Source organism: Artibeus jamaicensis, unplaced genomic scaffold (genome assembly GCF_021234435.1).
Source record: "Artibeus jamaicensis isolate MK-2021 breed Jamaican fruit bat unplaced genomic scaffold, CSHL_Jam_final contig_233, whole genome shotgun sequence".
NCBI classification, from domain to species: Eukaryota; Metazoa; Chordata; class Mammalia; order Chiroptera; family Phyllostomidae; genus Artibeus; species Artibeus jamaicensis.
The window spans coordinates 33276352-33290626 of NW_026521486.1; the positions used below are offsets into that span (position 1 = coordinate 33276352).

General features: G+C 36.4%; 1 protein-coding gene across 9 annotated transcripts in view; it reads right to left on the reverse strand.

The window, feature by feature from the left end:
- Nucleotides 1-14275, reverse strand: part of SOX5 (SRY-box transcription factor 5) — a 929786-nt gene that overhangs the window by 454433 nt on the left and 461078 nt on the right. The window contains exon 1 of one of the 9 annotated variants that reach the window (XM_053662000.1): nt 1555-1682. The exons of 7 other annotated variants lie outside the window; for them this stretch is intronic. The gene's annotated coding sequence lies outside the window, so the exon portion shown is untranslated. Of the gene's footprint in view, nt 1-1410; nt 1683-14275 lie in introns of those variants that run through there. One more of the 9 variants, XM_037144817.2, reaches the window with a different exon arrangement.

Here is a 14275-nt window from a genome sequence, read left to right on the forward strand (position 1 = left end):
AAGTAATAGTCACCTATTGGATAACAACTTTAAAAGTTACTTAAAACTGGTAAACATAAAAGGATCTGATTACTTGATAATAAAGGATTCTTTTATTCTAGGTACAGATGTTTAAATTAGCACACACATTCCATTCTTATCTCTCTTAAATTCAGCAGAATAACTGTAAGTCTTTACAAGGCATGTTATCAATGTAAAAGCAATAAAAAAGTCACCTTCTTGTGAATTACTATATACAGTATTTCACAAGAATGGCACTCACACGTTCCAAATGAACAAGGTTGCCTGTTTAAATTGTAGGCCACTGCCTTCACTCTTCATCGGTTAGCCTCAGCGAGAGGGGGGAGGGGCAGGGAGAAAACAAACCATTTTTCTATCATTTGAACTCTGTTTGACCCTCGCAAGCTATTCAAGTAAGCACTCAAGACAATTCAAATAAATAACTTGAATACACGTGCACAGAGCAGACATAGAGATAGCAAAAAGTGAATGAACCCCGATGAAGTAGGTAGGCTGCTCTCCACAGATGAACCATCTTAGCGGTTTCTCGGCACCGCCATTGACAGCACAAGTGAAATTCCCATTTATAGAAAGTAACACCATGTCATGAATTTCATCAATAACTCTGTGAATCAGGGCATAACAACTTACCGTGAATCCACTACAGCTAAAAGAGCTCCCTGAGTTAAGAAAAAGAGGGAGCTACCTTGTTCCCATAATAACTTAAAAAATGTAATTCACGATCATCATTATACCGGGGGGAGTGTCAAGGAGGCTGGCAAATATAAAATGCAGTGCGAAGTATATAACGAAATATATCATTTAAGTGATATTTAGTTTAAAATTTTCAAAATATTCATCTTAAACTTATTTCTATTCCAACAGCTAAATATAAAATTTTATGAAAAGATGTTACATCTCATAAATGTGTACTTGTACATATCTATAGCTACAAGAATTATTTATTCATCTCTACTAAAATATTTCCTCAAAATAGAGACTAATTGGTGTCTGTCTAGCCATTTCTAACACTATCTCTCCACTTTCAGGGTACTACATGCTATAGTTTTAGATGTATGCTTAATGATAGTCTTATTGGATCTTCTGCAAATCTTTTTACACAGAACCCTGATAAAAGCAGTAACACAAACTTGACTGGTAAATGCATAAAGAATCACGCATGTCGTAAATACTTTAGGATGCTGTCTAAAGCCAGTCATTTCTCTCTTTCCCTCAAAAAAAGATGCACAAGGAGAAAAGAACAGAAATGAAGATTTAAAACAGGAAAAACCTACTCTGTAAATTTTCTTAACGTTTAGAGAGCTTTACTCATACAGTTGGTAGAAACACAAACAAAACTCTACCAAAATTAACAGAGGAAGATAGATATAAATGAGTCACTGAGTAAACCTTTCTTTCAGCCAGAAGCCATGGGGATGCGAAGGTTTCTTCACAGCAAAACATGTGCCTTGAGTTCCCAGAAAGTTCTGTCAGTGGCAAGAACTTGGGAGTCAGTGGTCCTGCACATTCAGCCCACCCAGGCTTCCCTGTTACCTTCCGAAGCAGTGACAATATCAACTCTAGAAACCAATTCAAGAGGGAATTGCGCAGCTGCAATTTTCGGTGACCCACAGGGTAGCATTTCACCAGTCCTGAGACGCGTGACTTGGGGAGTTCCACTGTCACATCCAAAAATCCTAACAGAGGCGCTTCCCTTTGTGAAACAAATGAATTAAGCAACCAAAGATTGCCACATTCACAGGGCCTGTTGACATACTTGGGACTTCAACCTCCACTTTGTTTTGTGTTTGTTCAAAAGAGTAAAAGATTCAGGTAGAGCCCAGTATAACTCAAGTAAAGCAAGAAAAAAGGCAAAAAATGTTTTGATGCAGTACCCATGGTGGGAAATTACGTATTTTAGTTTTGAAGCCCAAGTAAAAATAATTCAAATTTGTACCATTCACTCTTGTGTGGTTTGTGCTAGAGAATGAAGGAAAATTGGTTTATCCACTATTTCTGAGTCATCTGAGCTATAATCTTTTCATCAATATTTATAAACCCCCCAGTCCTGTTTATAGATGTGTATCAATAACATGAGCTTCCACCAAGCTGCAGAACTTCCTATGATTTTTATGTGGATATACTAATTAAAAGTTATAAATTTTTGTTCTCACAATTAAACCGGCCTTTAAAAGCTATTTTATTTATTATATTTTCTTCTTATTCCTGGCTTCAAAATAAGAAAAATTACCTACATCGATTGCATAGCCTATCCAATCTAAGTTTTATCAGGAAATAGATTTTAGGAGCTCTTCCCCCTCCTCACATCCCTGGCGGGATAAAATACCACTTTTAATGGTAAATACTGAAGTCAAAAAAGTGAGCAATCATGGAAACTGTGAGTTTTCACAACGCGTGTGAGTCACTTATATCCCCAGAAGTAATGAAGTCTCCCGAAAAATCATAGACATTTAAAAAAACCCGATAATTTGATGGTTTTTTCCTGTGTCTAAGTATGATTGGCTATGACTAAATAATTTCTCAATTGCTAGACTGAGACAAGCCAAAACAAATAGCTTTTAAAACTAAAGTATATTGTGTGGTGGTGACTGTTCAAAGTGTCATTGAAGTCAACACTGGATAGGTAACACTGAGATGAGTTTGAAGCAGAAGGCTAGTCTTGGATTCATTGATTATAGGGGGAAAAGAAACTTGGCAAAACTGCTGCAACTAAAAATGCCAATGAAAAATAAAATATTCTTATTTATATATTAACACACATGATATGGTCTATATTTAATAAAAAAGAGAAAAGATATATACACTTAAGTTAGCTAATGGTCAAATGATTGCAAAAACGGTAGAATATTTTTCTAGCTATAACAATGATGCCAGAGTAATCTCACCACTTTCAGGTCAACGAAAATTTTATCTAAATCCCACAATACATACATATTAATTTCCCCTACTCCTTTTAAATCTTTTATGTTTCTTCTACAGACAAAAACACAAGGAGGGTAATGTATGAAATATACTTAATTAAAACACCAGAAGAAAAACCATCTATGTAATCAAAAAACTTTTATCAATTGTCTCTTTTGTCCAATCCGAAGTAGCCCGGTAGGAAGCTAAACTACAGTGGAAGCAAACACTTGTTTCCTAACCTTGCTCATCTTAATCTTATGGGAACTAGGTAGGTATACCATTTTTTTTCAATAAAAATTTAATTCAGGCAAATGGGATCACACAGGCAAGTGTCTAGCATCACCCTGGTTCAATTATGTTAGGGATATTTTTCCAGGAAGATAAAATGGTTTCTGTATGTTTGAAACGTACCGCTGTGATAACTGTATGGTGGGTGTTTAGTACATAACTATGGATATATTATGAGACAAATCCAACAGACAAGCATGTGGGAAAAATTTAGTTCTAAATATTACTTCTTTACGAGTTGGAGTTAGAAAAATAAACAGAAATTAAAGTCGAAAATGCCCACAGTCCTAACATTCTCACTGCATGACCTTAGACAAATTACTTAACAGTCTTGAATTTCTATACTATAAAATGGCCTGTGATGAAACTTCATCAAGAGAAAAAGATAGCAAATTTATCAAACATAAATTTCTTGTAAATACTTGCGCATGTCAGCAAGGACATAATTGTAGCAAGATTATTATATTGTCATAAGACATTATGTCCCTCGGTTGCTCATAATCTACATGAAGATGTATTGATAACTAAAAAAAAACACACATGTTTTTGATGTTTTCCCACATGTAGTAAATATTTAACTGAACTTTAAGTTTGCAATACTTATTTAAAACTAATTTAACTGTTTGGAATACTCATCATTGAGAAAAAATATTTGTAAATGATACCAAACATTTAATAAATTAAGTATAATTCTAAAGAATATTTTATGATTATCAGTCATGAAAGTATACCAATATTTCTCAAATTGGAAAACCTGGGCATCTAGGAAAAATTTTGTATCTATAAAGGAACCAGAGCTGCAGAATACTGAATATTAATTTTAATTCTCCTGGGGGCCTATATAAGGCGGGTTTTCCTAGCTTCTGAATCCTGAAGAGCTTTGTATCAGAAGATCCCTGAGTACTTGTTAACTGAGCGACACCTATCTTAGGTATGTGTGCATTTTCAGTTCTCTATCGTAAACAAGGAAAGTATTTGTCAAGATGAGAATACTGAAATGAAAAACTCCAGAGAACTGCTTTCTAGAGATATCAAGAAAACTGTCAAATTCCTGGATTCAGAAGGCAGAGGGAGAAATCAATTTGGGGCTGAAGAAATGCTGTTGCAGTATTTGAAGTTCCTTTGATTAAAGACCGTGTCTCTATCATTTCTTTCTTTGTCTATCATCTCTATCTCTATTTATACATAGACATATTACCATAACTACATATGTTAAAGTCCTTAAACCATTCTTATGAATGAATAACTGAAAGAAAAAGTAAATCACTTCCCAAACTGTTCACACTGACAGGAGCATAATAGTGAACAAAATGTTGAAAGATCCTTATAAAAATTAAAACACACATAAAACAAACAATGCTGCCCAGGCTCAAGATAGAGCAAGAGGTTGAAGTGAAAATTAGATAACATGCTTAGATAAAAATGTCTGTAGTTGGCTATAAAAAAAATAGTCAGTAAATCTTTAAAAATACTACCCCTAAATTTCAGAGAGTCTTGTGATAAACGAGAAAGTAATGAATTTGGGTAAGACTTGCTTTATTCCATATAGTGGTTAATAATAAGTTATCACTGTTGCTTAGAGCTGCATTTCAACATGAACATCAAGTGCACTACAAATAGCACCACAGCCTTGAATGAATAACTAAAGTTTTTGTTTAGCATCTACCATGCACAACATACAGTCCTGAGCACTTCACCTGCGTTTTAAAGTGATTGACCAACACTGCATTTAACCCTTTTAAGTATGTCTTCAAATACCATGAAATCAAGTTAGTGTAGAATTGGAGACAAATAACATTTATTACAAAAATAAGGGACAAAACATAAACACACATAAGGCATATAAACAAAGAAAGCAAATTTTAGGAAGACTTAGTATTATTGTTAGTTTTAATAAATATTCTTTAATTTTAGCATAATAATATCAGTATGTACATTTATGATATTATACATACAAGGTACTTATAAAGCAATTAAAATTGATAAAACATATTATACAATATTTATTTTAATTTAGTACTTATTGAATATTTCCTAATATTCACAGTAGAATCTAGAGTTCATAATACATCAAGTGTGCTATGCTAAAAAAAAATTTGGAATATTTTTTGACCAAACTTGTTCTGTTCTGAAGTTGTCTGACTGGACTTTTTACCATTTCTATAGATGATGTAATTAAAATGTTCTCCATATCCATAAAAATTATTTACCCTTTTAAAAAAGTATACCTAGTACCAGTTGCTCAATGATAGTCTGCCCCAGTGAATTCTACAGTTAAGTTGCATGTTGTGTAAAAAACTGCTTCCTCTTAACTGTTTTGATCATGATATTTGACTTCATTGGGCATTTCATCACGAAGAAAGGTAAAAAATTACACAAGTTAAATGTACTTTTCGTTGTCATCATTGGCCCATACAGAGAATACTTTAAATTAGAATTTGAACTTTTACTCATGGAAACAGCATAGTGCTGGCATTTGTAACTCCTTATTTGTCAATAATTTCACTTTCCACTTTTGGGAAGCACGCAGAATCCTCAGCAAATGTGTTTCTCAAAGAATGTGTTATGTAATAATATTTATCAAAGTTTAATCGTCATATCCTAAATACAGTATTAATACAGGAGATATAGGAACAGATAACCCAACACTGGATCACCTACAAACAGTGGTGATTGCTCTCCACCAGAGGCAGAGCTGACCTTAGGATCACACCATTGCAAACCACCTAAAGAAGAGAGGAATTGTCTCCACAGATTTTCTGGTCATACATTTCCTGTGGAAAGGAAGTAATTGTTTTTGTTTAAAGGAAACATCCTGGCTTAGACTGAGCAGAAGTCCCATTTTCTGTCAACAGAAGACAAAGGAGCGAGGTTAAAAGGTCAATAAATCAAAAGACTAGCCCGTATCTATCAGGCACCTAGTGTGCAAGTGTTGAGGGCATCAAGAAAAAATTTCAGAATGTCTGAGTTAATTGTCTCACTTTGGTCCAATACTCTGCATTCAGTATAGGCATAATATATAAACAGATTACTGACTATGTAATAAATGTCAATACCTACCTTTTAAAACAAATCTCAAAGTCTATAAACTAACTTTCTGATTCAAAAGAAAGCATGGCGCGACTGAAGCAATCTTCTGCTCCACCCAAAAACGTTCGATTGGTCTAGCAGAATTTTCCTACTGATGTTCTCCAGGGGTTACGGCAAAGGTCCCCAGAGTCCACTGTGCGTTTCTTTGTTTTCCATAATCTACCAATGCATGGGGGGTCCTCAGACAATTATACATCGCCCGAAGCAAATCTTTCCTGATCTACGTGAGTTTTCTTCTTTCTGAATATGAACATGTTTATAGAATTAGAAATAAAGATATAAGTGTAAGTTATAGTTACCTCAAACTTTGGATTACTTTATTACTTTTTAGAAATGGGAGGAGAATACTTTTATTGTCTTATGTCTTTTCCATTAGTACAAGTAACAATAAAGTTAATTATATAACATTTTAAGTAAAGAGATCCATCACATATATTGCTTTCATTGCTTTCAATTTTATCTTATAACAAGGCATACATGCTTCTTGGATTAAGGTTAAAGGTTAAATTAAATAATCCATCCTAGAAATATGCAAGCAAGTGTTACTAGGCCTTCTATAGTAAACATTCAAATAAATTATCTATTATAGTATTGTTGTTATTTTATAAAAGGAATAATTGTTGTCTTTAATAGCACAATTTGCCTTGGACAATCAACAACTTTCATATTACACATATCAAAGTACATGGATATGCCTCTTATTTATATGTGTGCACAAAATATATTCATTGATTCATTTAATAATCAGATACTGAGTACTTTCTACATGCTGGATACTATGACAAGTACTAGAAAACAAAGATGAAGAACATAATACCCTTACTCAGGAAGCTTATAGTTTAGCAGGTAACTATAGCATAATTCTGTTACACCTAATAGATAAGTGTAGTATAATATGTTATGTGCAACAATAGAATTATGCACAATATATATATTTTTTAAAGCCAAAATACTTCTACCTTTTCTAGACTAAAAAGGGCAAGGAGGATCACAGAAGACTACAGATTAAGACTTTAACACTTCACCCTGGCAGGTATGTCTCATTGGATTGAGAGCTGGCCTGTGAACCAAATGGTAGCAGGTTTGATTTCCAGTCAGGGAATATGCCTGGGTTGCAGGCCAGGTCAGAGCTGTTGGGGGTGCACAGGAGGCAACCACACATTGATATTTCTCTTCCTCTCTATCTCCCTCTCCTCTCCTCTCTCTAGAAATAAATAAAGTCTTTTAAATTGACTTGAATGCTTAGAGACATTCTCTCAATGAGGCAAGCTCTTTGTCTGAAGTATGTATGTCCACTGTCACTATGGAAGGAAGTGGGCAAAGGGTATTTCCATCTCTGTGAAAACTTCAAAATGTTTGACTCAAAAGCTCAAAACAACATTTAATTCTGAGTCAAAAATTTTTCTGATTCTATCTAAATATGACTAGTATTCACCATTAAGAATTTTGCTATCTCCTTGACTTGCTACTCCTGCACCTAATTAGAACTAAAATGCATCCTTGATTGACTATGTGTCAGCCAAGAGACCATCCCATCACCCATCACAGTGCCTAACGTGTAGTATGCGCTCAATAATGAGTATTTGTTGAAGGAACAAATAAATGAATGAACTCTCAGTCCCTAACCACCTTGGGAGAGCTCTGGACAAAAGTAAAATACTCAGCATTGTTAATGAATGTAGCACGCTTTCACTATTTTTTATGTATTTCCGGGTCTGGCATACACATTCAGAAGTCTCATTGTGGTTCTGAAACAAACAATAGATTTCAAAAGAATCTGAGCGGGACTTGCAAACGACTAAGATTTGCAAAATGTCATGCTAGCATTGTATGGCCATGTGTTCAGCAAACCACAGTAATTAAGAGAGAGGACCCTGAACCCCCGCTGCTTGGGATGCATTGGAGACCACAGCCCGAACTTGCCACTGACTGTTAAGTTCCTCCACCTCTCAATGCCTCAAGCTTTTCAACTATAAAAAGGGAGTACAACAATGCCTCCCTCTTAGGGTTGTTTTAAGGATTAGTGGGATTAAATATCTGAAATAACTTTAAACAGCACCTGTAGCTAGCAGGCACTATTGGAATTTGTTTACTAAATCAGCAGTCATTTAGAAGTCAACTTTCTTACAGATGGGGACAATGATAACCGCTATGTACATCCGTTGAATTAAATTTGGCAGTTCCTTCCTGTGGCTCTTTTCAAATTTCAGTGTGCAGCCCAGAGATACTCGGAAATCAGTGTGTACGATTTTCGTTCTGAAGCTGACTTGGTCAAAAGTGGCAGCCGCACAGGTGTGCTTCAGCTTTTGTGAAACTCTGGTCTGGACGGGGGAATCCCTCCCCCAGTTTCAGTCTTATTCTTAGGATTCCCTACTCATACAATCTGAGTGTGTTTTTTTGTGGCCAACTTGTTGCACAGATTCCCCTCTGTTTTATATGTTTTGGTTTATTCCACAGCTATTATGAGACTGCTGTCACTCTGGCTGTTTTGGTTTTGTTGTCTGTATTCAAAGGAGGCCTGTGGTTGTGTCTATCCCCAGCGTCTGTGTTTCGAGTTGTGCGGTTTGCCCCCTCTGTCTCTCATCATTGCTTTTGGCTCAGTCCCTTGACAGGAAATGAGAGATTTATTTTATCTGGCTTGAACTACATTGTTCCTTCCTGACTACTGGTGTTACTTCACTCTAAATAACATGACTTTGTGCTCACAGTCTGCCCAAGGTCAAAGCCTGAGGGTAATAGACACATTTAAGAGCAGGGGAGGAGAATGAGAGTCTAACCAGAGTGGAGGAGTGGGCAAGAATAAAAAAAAAGTACTGATGCAAAAGTTAAACTTGCAGCAGGTCTAAATTTTCTGGCGGGCTTGAAATGGAATCTGTTCTCAAGAGCTGAAAGGAAAATCCCCCCCCTTCCAGATGTTATCAATTTACAGTGACACTATGAAGGGATCTAGGGCTGGAATTCAAGTTTAGTTTTAAAAGAAAGCATGAGTTGTCTGGAAGGAGGGTTTACAAAGTGTATTGATATCTATGATATCATAATTGTAGTGTGTTTTTAACAATTTAAGTTAAAACAATTATTGGAATTCAAATGTCCCTCTTTGGCTTGACTCAAAAACATGGAATTGGGACAGTGCATACAATTAATAAAGGCAAGTTAACTATTTTCAAAAGTTAAACTTAATAAATGATACTCGAACTTGGAACTTAAGGTCATACAAATTATTTAAGATTTTGTCTGAATTTAAGCATAAACAAGAGTTCGTCTGAACCGTATCTCCTGACCTATTCATGTTTTTTCTTGCCCTCATTTTTCCCCTTTCAGGGTGTGAATAAAACTTTCTTGGTTTCTTCAACTCCCTCTAGAATTTCAAAGGGTCAGCAGGATGACCACCCAACAACATGGCAAAAGAAAACATCTCAGTTTCACTGGTCACACCACAGGCTGATGTGAACCTCCCTGGGACACTTTAAAAGATTGCAGGACAGGGAACAAACTGGCTAATCTAGACACATATTTTTTCCTGTTCTTTTAACAGATTTTCATGCCATTTAATAATAGTTTTGCCTCAGGAAAGTGAATGTAATGAAAATGAACTTTAAATGAAGCCAAAAGGATTTAGGTTACAGGTAAGGCCAGATTTTGCATGCATAAAATCATTTCACATGGGTATTCCATTTGGGGGGAAGGGGTGATGAAATCCTCTTTGCTAATGATCTTTCTACACGCATTTCATTATATACAGTAAGTCTGATTTATGCTGCAGATGACATTGGGGATGAGGACATCCCCAATGTCATCTTAAAGACTGGGTATGTTTGTGACTTATGACACCTCCTTCAGAGAGCCCTGATCTTTTCCGTAGAACTATGTAGACACCACCCTTCTGTGCTGGGCAAGGGTCCAAATTCTACCAATCATAGATTCTTTGTTTCTTCATGTCAATACCTCACCTGGAAACTCCAATTGGAAATTATTCCTCAGTATCCATTAAACTCACATGGTATATGTCAAATATATCTTAATTAAAAGAAAAATATATTCTTCAGAATCATACTTCCTTCTCATGTCAGTTCTTTTTTAAAAATATTTTATTTTTATATGGAAGGGAAGGGAGGGAGAAAGAAAAGGAGAGAAACAACATGTGGTTGTCGCTCGTGTGCCTCCTACTGGGGACCTAGCAGGCAACCCGGGCTTGCACCCTGACTGGGAATGGAACTGGTGACACTTTGAATCATAGCCCATCACTCAACCATTGAGCCACACAAGCCAGGGCCATGTCAGTTCTTTATGAGACAGATGATCTACACGTGGAGTAACACCCAAATTCGAAGATGTGGTAGACACAACTATATAAGAATTTCAATAAATTCTCATTTTAACACTAAGTTATAGCAATACTTTCTATATAGTATTTTGTTTTCTGAATATTAAATTCTCAACATAGTCCTACAGAGTAAACAAAATTGTGATTCCTTTCTCCAGGGAGCCTCAAATCAGCCAAGAAGCCCCTCACATGAGTACCTACCTCATCCCTACAAGCTTTTCCTTAAGTCCATCCCTACACCTTGACTACTCAGAAGCAAAGGCAAAGAATCAAAAGAAAATAGCAATTATTGGAAAGTTACTGTGTAATTATCAGCGTGTTAACTGCTAGCTCCTTGCAGATACATCACCATGCTCAATGCACACAAACTTCAGACAAAATCAGTGTCATCTCCACTTCATAGATGTCAGAGTGAAATGAAGATGCATTAAGCAATATACCTAAGGTCGGAGTTCAAAGGTGGTGAAATCGGGATTCAAATTTAGGTAAATCTAATTCTAAAACCAGTGCCCATTCTCAATTCTAGAATAGGAATTAAAATGTCGAATTACAAAAATTCAGTGTGCTCACAGCCCAGCGATGTCCCTCACCTGTGCAAAATAAGGAGTTACAGCTAATACAGTCCTTGTGCTCCTTGACAGGTGAAGCATGGAGCTACCAGCTGACCCAGCAATTCTAGTCCCATAGATGTGCTCCCAAAAGATAAAAAATATATATGCACGCAAAACCTCGTACCTAAATATACGTAGCCACCTTCCTATAAAAGGTGGAAAGGTGCCCATCAGCTAACAAATGGATAAAAATATGCTATATTCATACAATGGAATATTACTAAGCAAGGAAAAATGTGGAGTTTTGACACATGGCATGGATGGACCTTAAGAACATTAATGCTAAGTGAAAGAAGCCGCTCACAAAAAACCACATATTACACGATTTCCATTAATTTAAATGTCAAGAATAGAAAAATCTACAGAGGCAGAAAATAGGTTAGTTGTTGCCTGTGGCTGTGAGATTGGGGGAGAAATGATGAGCATCTATCTATTAATGAATATAGGATTTCTTTCTGGGTGATGAAAATGTCCTAAAATTGATTGTAGTGATATTTGCGTAACTCTGTGAATATACTAACACTAATTTAATTATATATTTAAATGAGTGAACTGTAGATTATCTCTATACACAAATACATTATATCTTAACCTGTTTTTAAAAATTGTTATTGATTTTTTTGAGAGAGAGACATCAATTTGTTGTTCCATTGATTTATGTTTTCATTAGTTGATTCACAAGAATCAACATTGACCAGGGATCTAACTCATGACCTTATTGTATGAGGACCAAACTATGAGCAAATGAGCTACCCATCCAAGGCAATAAAGCTCTTACTAAAAAAATTTAGTTGTGTAAAAAGCTTGCATCTATGTCATCAAGAAGGAATAGGCAGGTCATCCACTATGGAAAAGAGAAACCACTAAGGAAATCTAGCTAGTGCAATAGAGGGGGGCAGGGAGACACTGTTATCTTTTATCATTTTTCCTAAATGTCAGCAAATATTGTTAGTTGGCTAGGTTCAGATGGTACTCGGCTTCACTGAGAGAATCAGAAAGCTATCCCACTCTGGCCAAGTATGCTCTGAGGCCAAAGTTTGTTGAAAAAGTCAGAACCACAATCTGGTAGCTTATTTACTTAACGTTAAACAGCTTGTTTGACATTTTTCATCTAAACTGACTAGTGATTTGAGCATTGTGTAGACAACCACAAAGAACAACTGAACAAGTAGGAAAGTCCTATTTTAAAAGTACTTATGCTTTTATTAACACTTAGGGAGTGTTAATAAAAGCATAAGTTCACTGCTTCTACTCAGATGAGGGACTGCCTCATGTTCCAATGTGAATGAAGTTCTCCAATTGGTATATTTGTCAGTATAAGTTTTAGTCCTGTGGTCCATCATTAGATAATGGGAAAACATCATCGCCTTGGGCAAAGAATCAGTAAGCAGTAATCAAATGTCCTATGAGGCTGACCTTCCCCAAGCTTCCACAGAATTTTTTTCCCCAGAGAGAATCTCAAAGGTGCTAGTGCCCAGAAGAGCAAGTTTATGAAGGACCAGCTCTCTGGAGATTATGACACATTTTATCTTGCTAATTTTTAGATGTTTACACCTTAAAAGTTACTCAGTTGAAATTGCTTTCAAATTAAACATCATCGCTACAGTGTTTCTGTTGTGATTGTCGGAGGGAAGTGGAGCCAGTGCAATTTGTCCATGTTTTACAAACCACCATCTGGCAGGAATATGGCAACATGTGAAATCTTCACAGGACTCTTGTTTTTCTACTATCTGCTGGATAACTAAGGAGATCACCAGACTGCTGGGATGCCTGCCAGATGGTAAGCAGGTATGTTTACGAGTTTAAGATTCTCGTTTTCTTTTAGTGCTTTCACACGCTGTGGGCGCAGAGGCAGAGAAGTGAAGGGGAACAAGAACAAGTGAGTGGGGAGGTGAGTGGCTGTGCACGGTCGTACCCATGCCTTGGAAGTGTCTTGAAAGGTGAATTTTCCAAAGTCTACATTGAATTATTTTCTACCCAGTAGAAAAATCACCAGTCATATGGTCCCAGGATTTTTTTAAATGCTGCATTTTTCATTTTCATACAAATAAACAGGTGTAAGGTTTCTTCAGTCCTGGTGAGTAGGCACGTGTTACTCGGAGGATCATGAGCATCGTCAACAAACATTTGGTGAGCGTATACCCTGTGCATGGTCCTCGGCTAGCCATTTCAGCAAAATAGAAGTGAGGGTCTTTTTTTGTTTTATTCTGATTATTTAAATAGACTAGCAAAGGGAAAGGATATCTACCAAGTAGAGTCATCATAAAAAACCCTCTAACAATCGAAGATTCACATGGCTGAATCTTGGAAGTAAGCAGTCATCGTTAGAGTAGCTTCTATGAAAAGAAAAGGGAATCCTAAACAATTTTGACAGGTAATAAATAAATATCACAAAAGAGATAGTATCTGTTTACACAGAGTGGTGCAGTTCTTTGAAGCTGGGTTTGAATGCCCACTCAGCAATATTCCAGCAATGGGACCTAAGGCAAGTTTCTGGAATTCGGCAAGCTTCAGGAAGTTCTACCATAAAAATACTGATAACAATTCTACATCTTATTGTAGTTGTGAGATTAGAAATATAAATAATGTGAATTGCCAGGAAGACTAAACAAGAGTCCCCCTCTTATCTGTGGTTTCACTTCACAGTTTTAGTCACCTGTGGCCAACTGGAGCCCAAACATATTAAATGGAAAATCTCAGAAATAAACACTTCATACGTTTTACATTGCACGCCATCATGACTACAGTGATGATGTCTCGAACCAGCCCACTTTATCCCACCCAGGACAGGGAGCACTTCCTTGTCCAGCATATTCATGCTGCACAGCCTATCCACCTGGTATAGTCACTTAGCCACCATCTCAGTCATCACAGTGACCGTCACTATAATACGGCAGGGCTTGTGTTCCAGTAACCCTTACATAACTTAATAATGTCCCAGAGTGCAAGAGTAATGATGCCAGCAATCTAGATACGTCAAAGAGAGGCTGCAAAGTGCTGCCTTTAAAGGAAAAGATGAGTCCAGTACAGTAAGCAG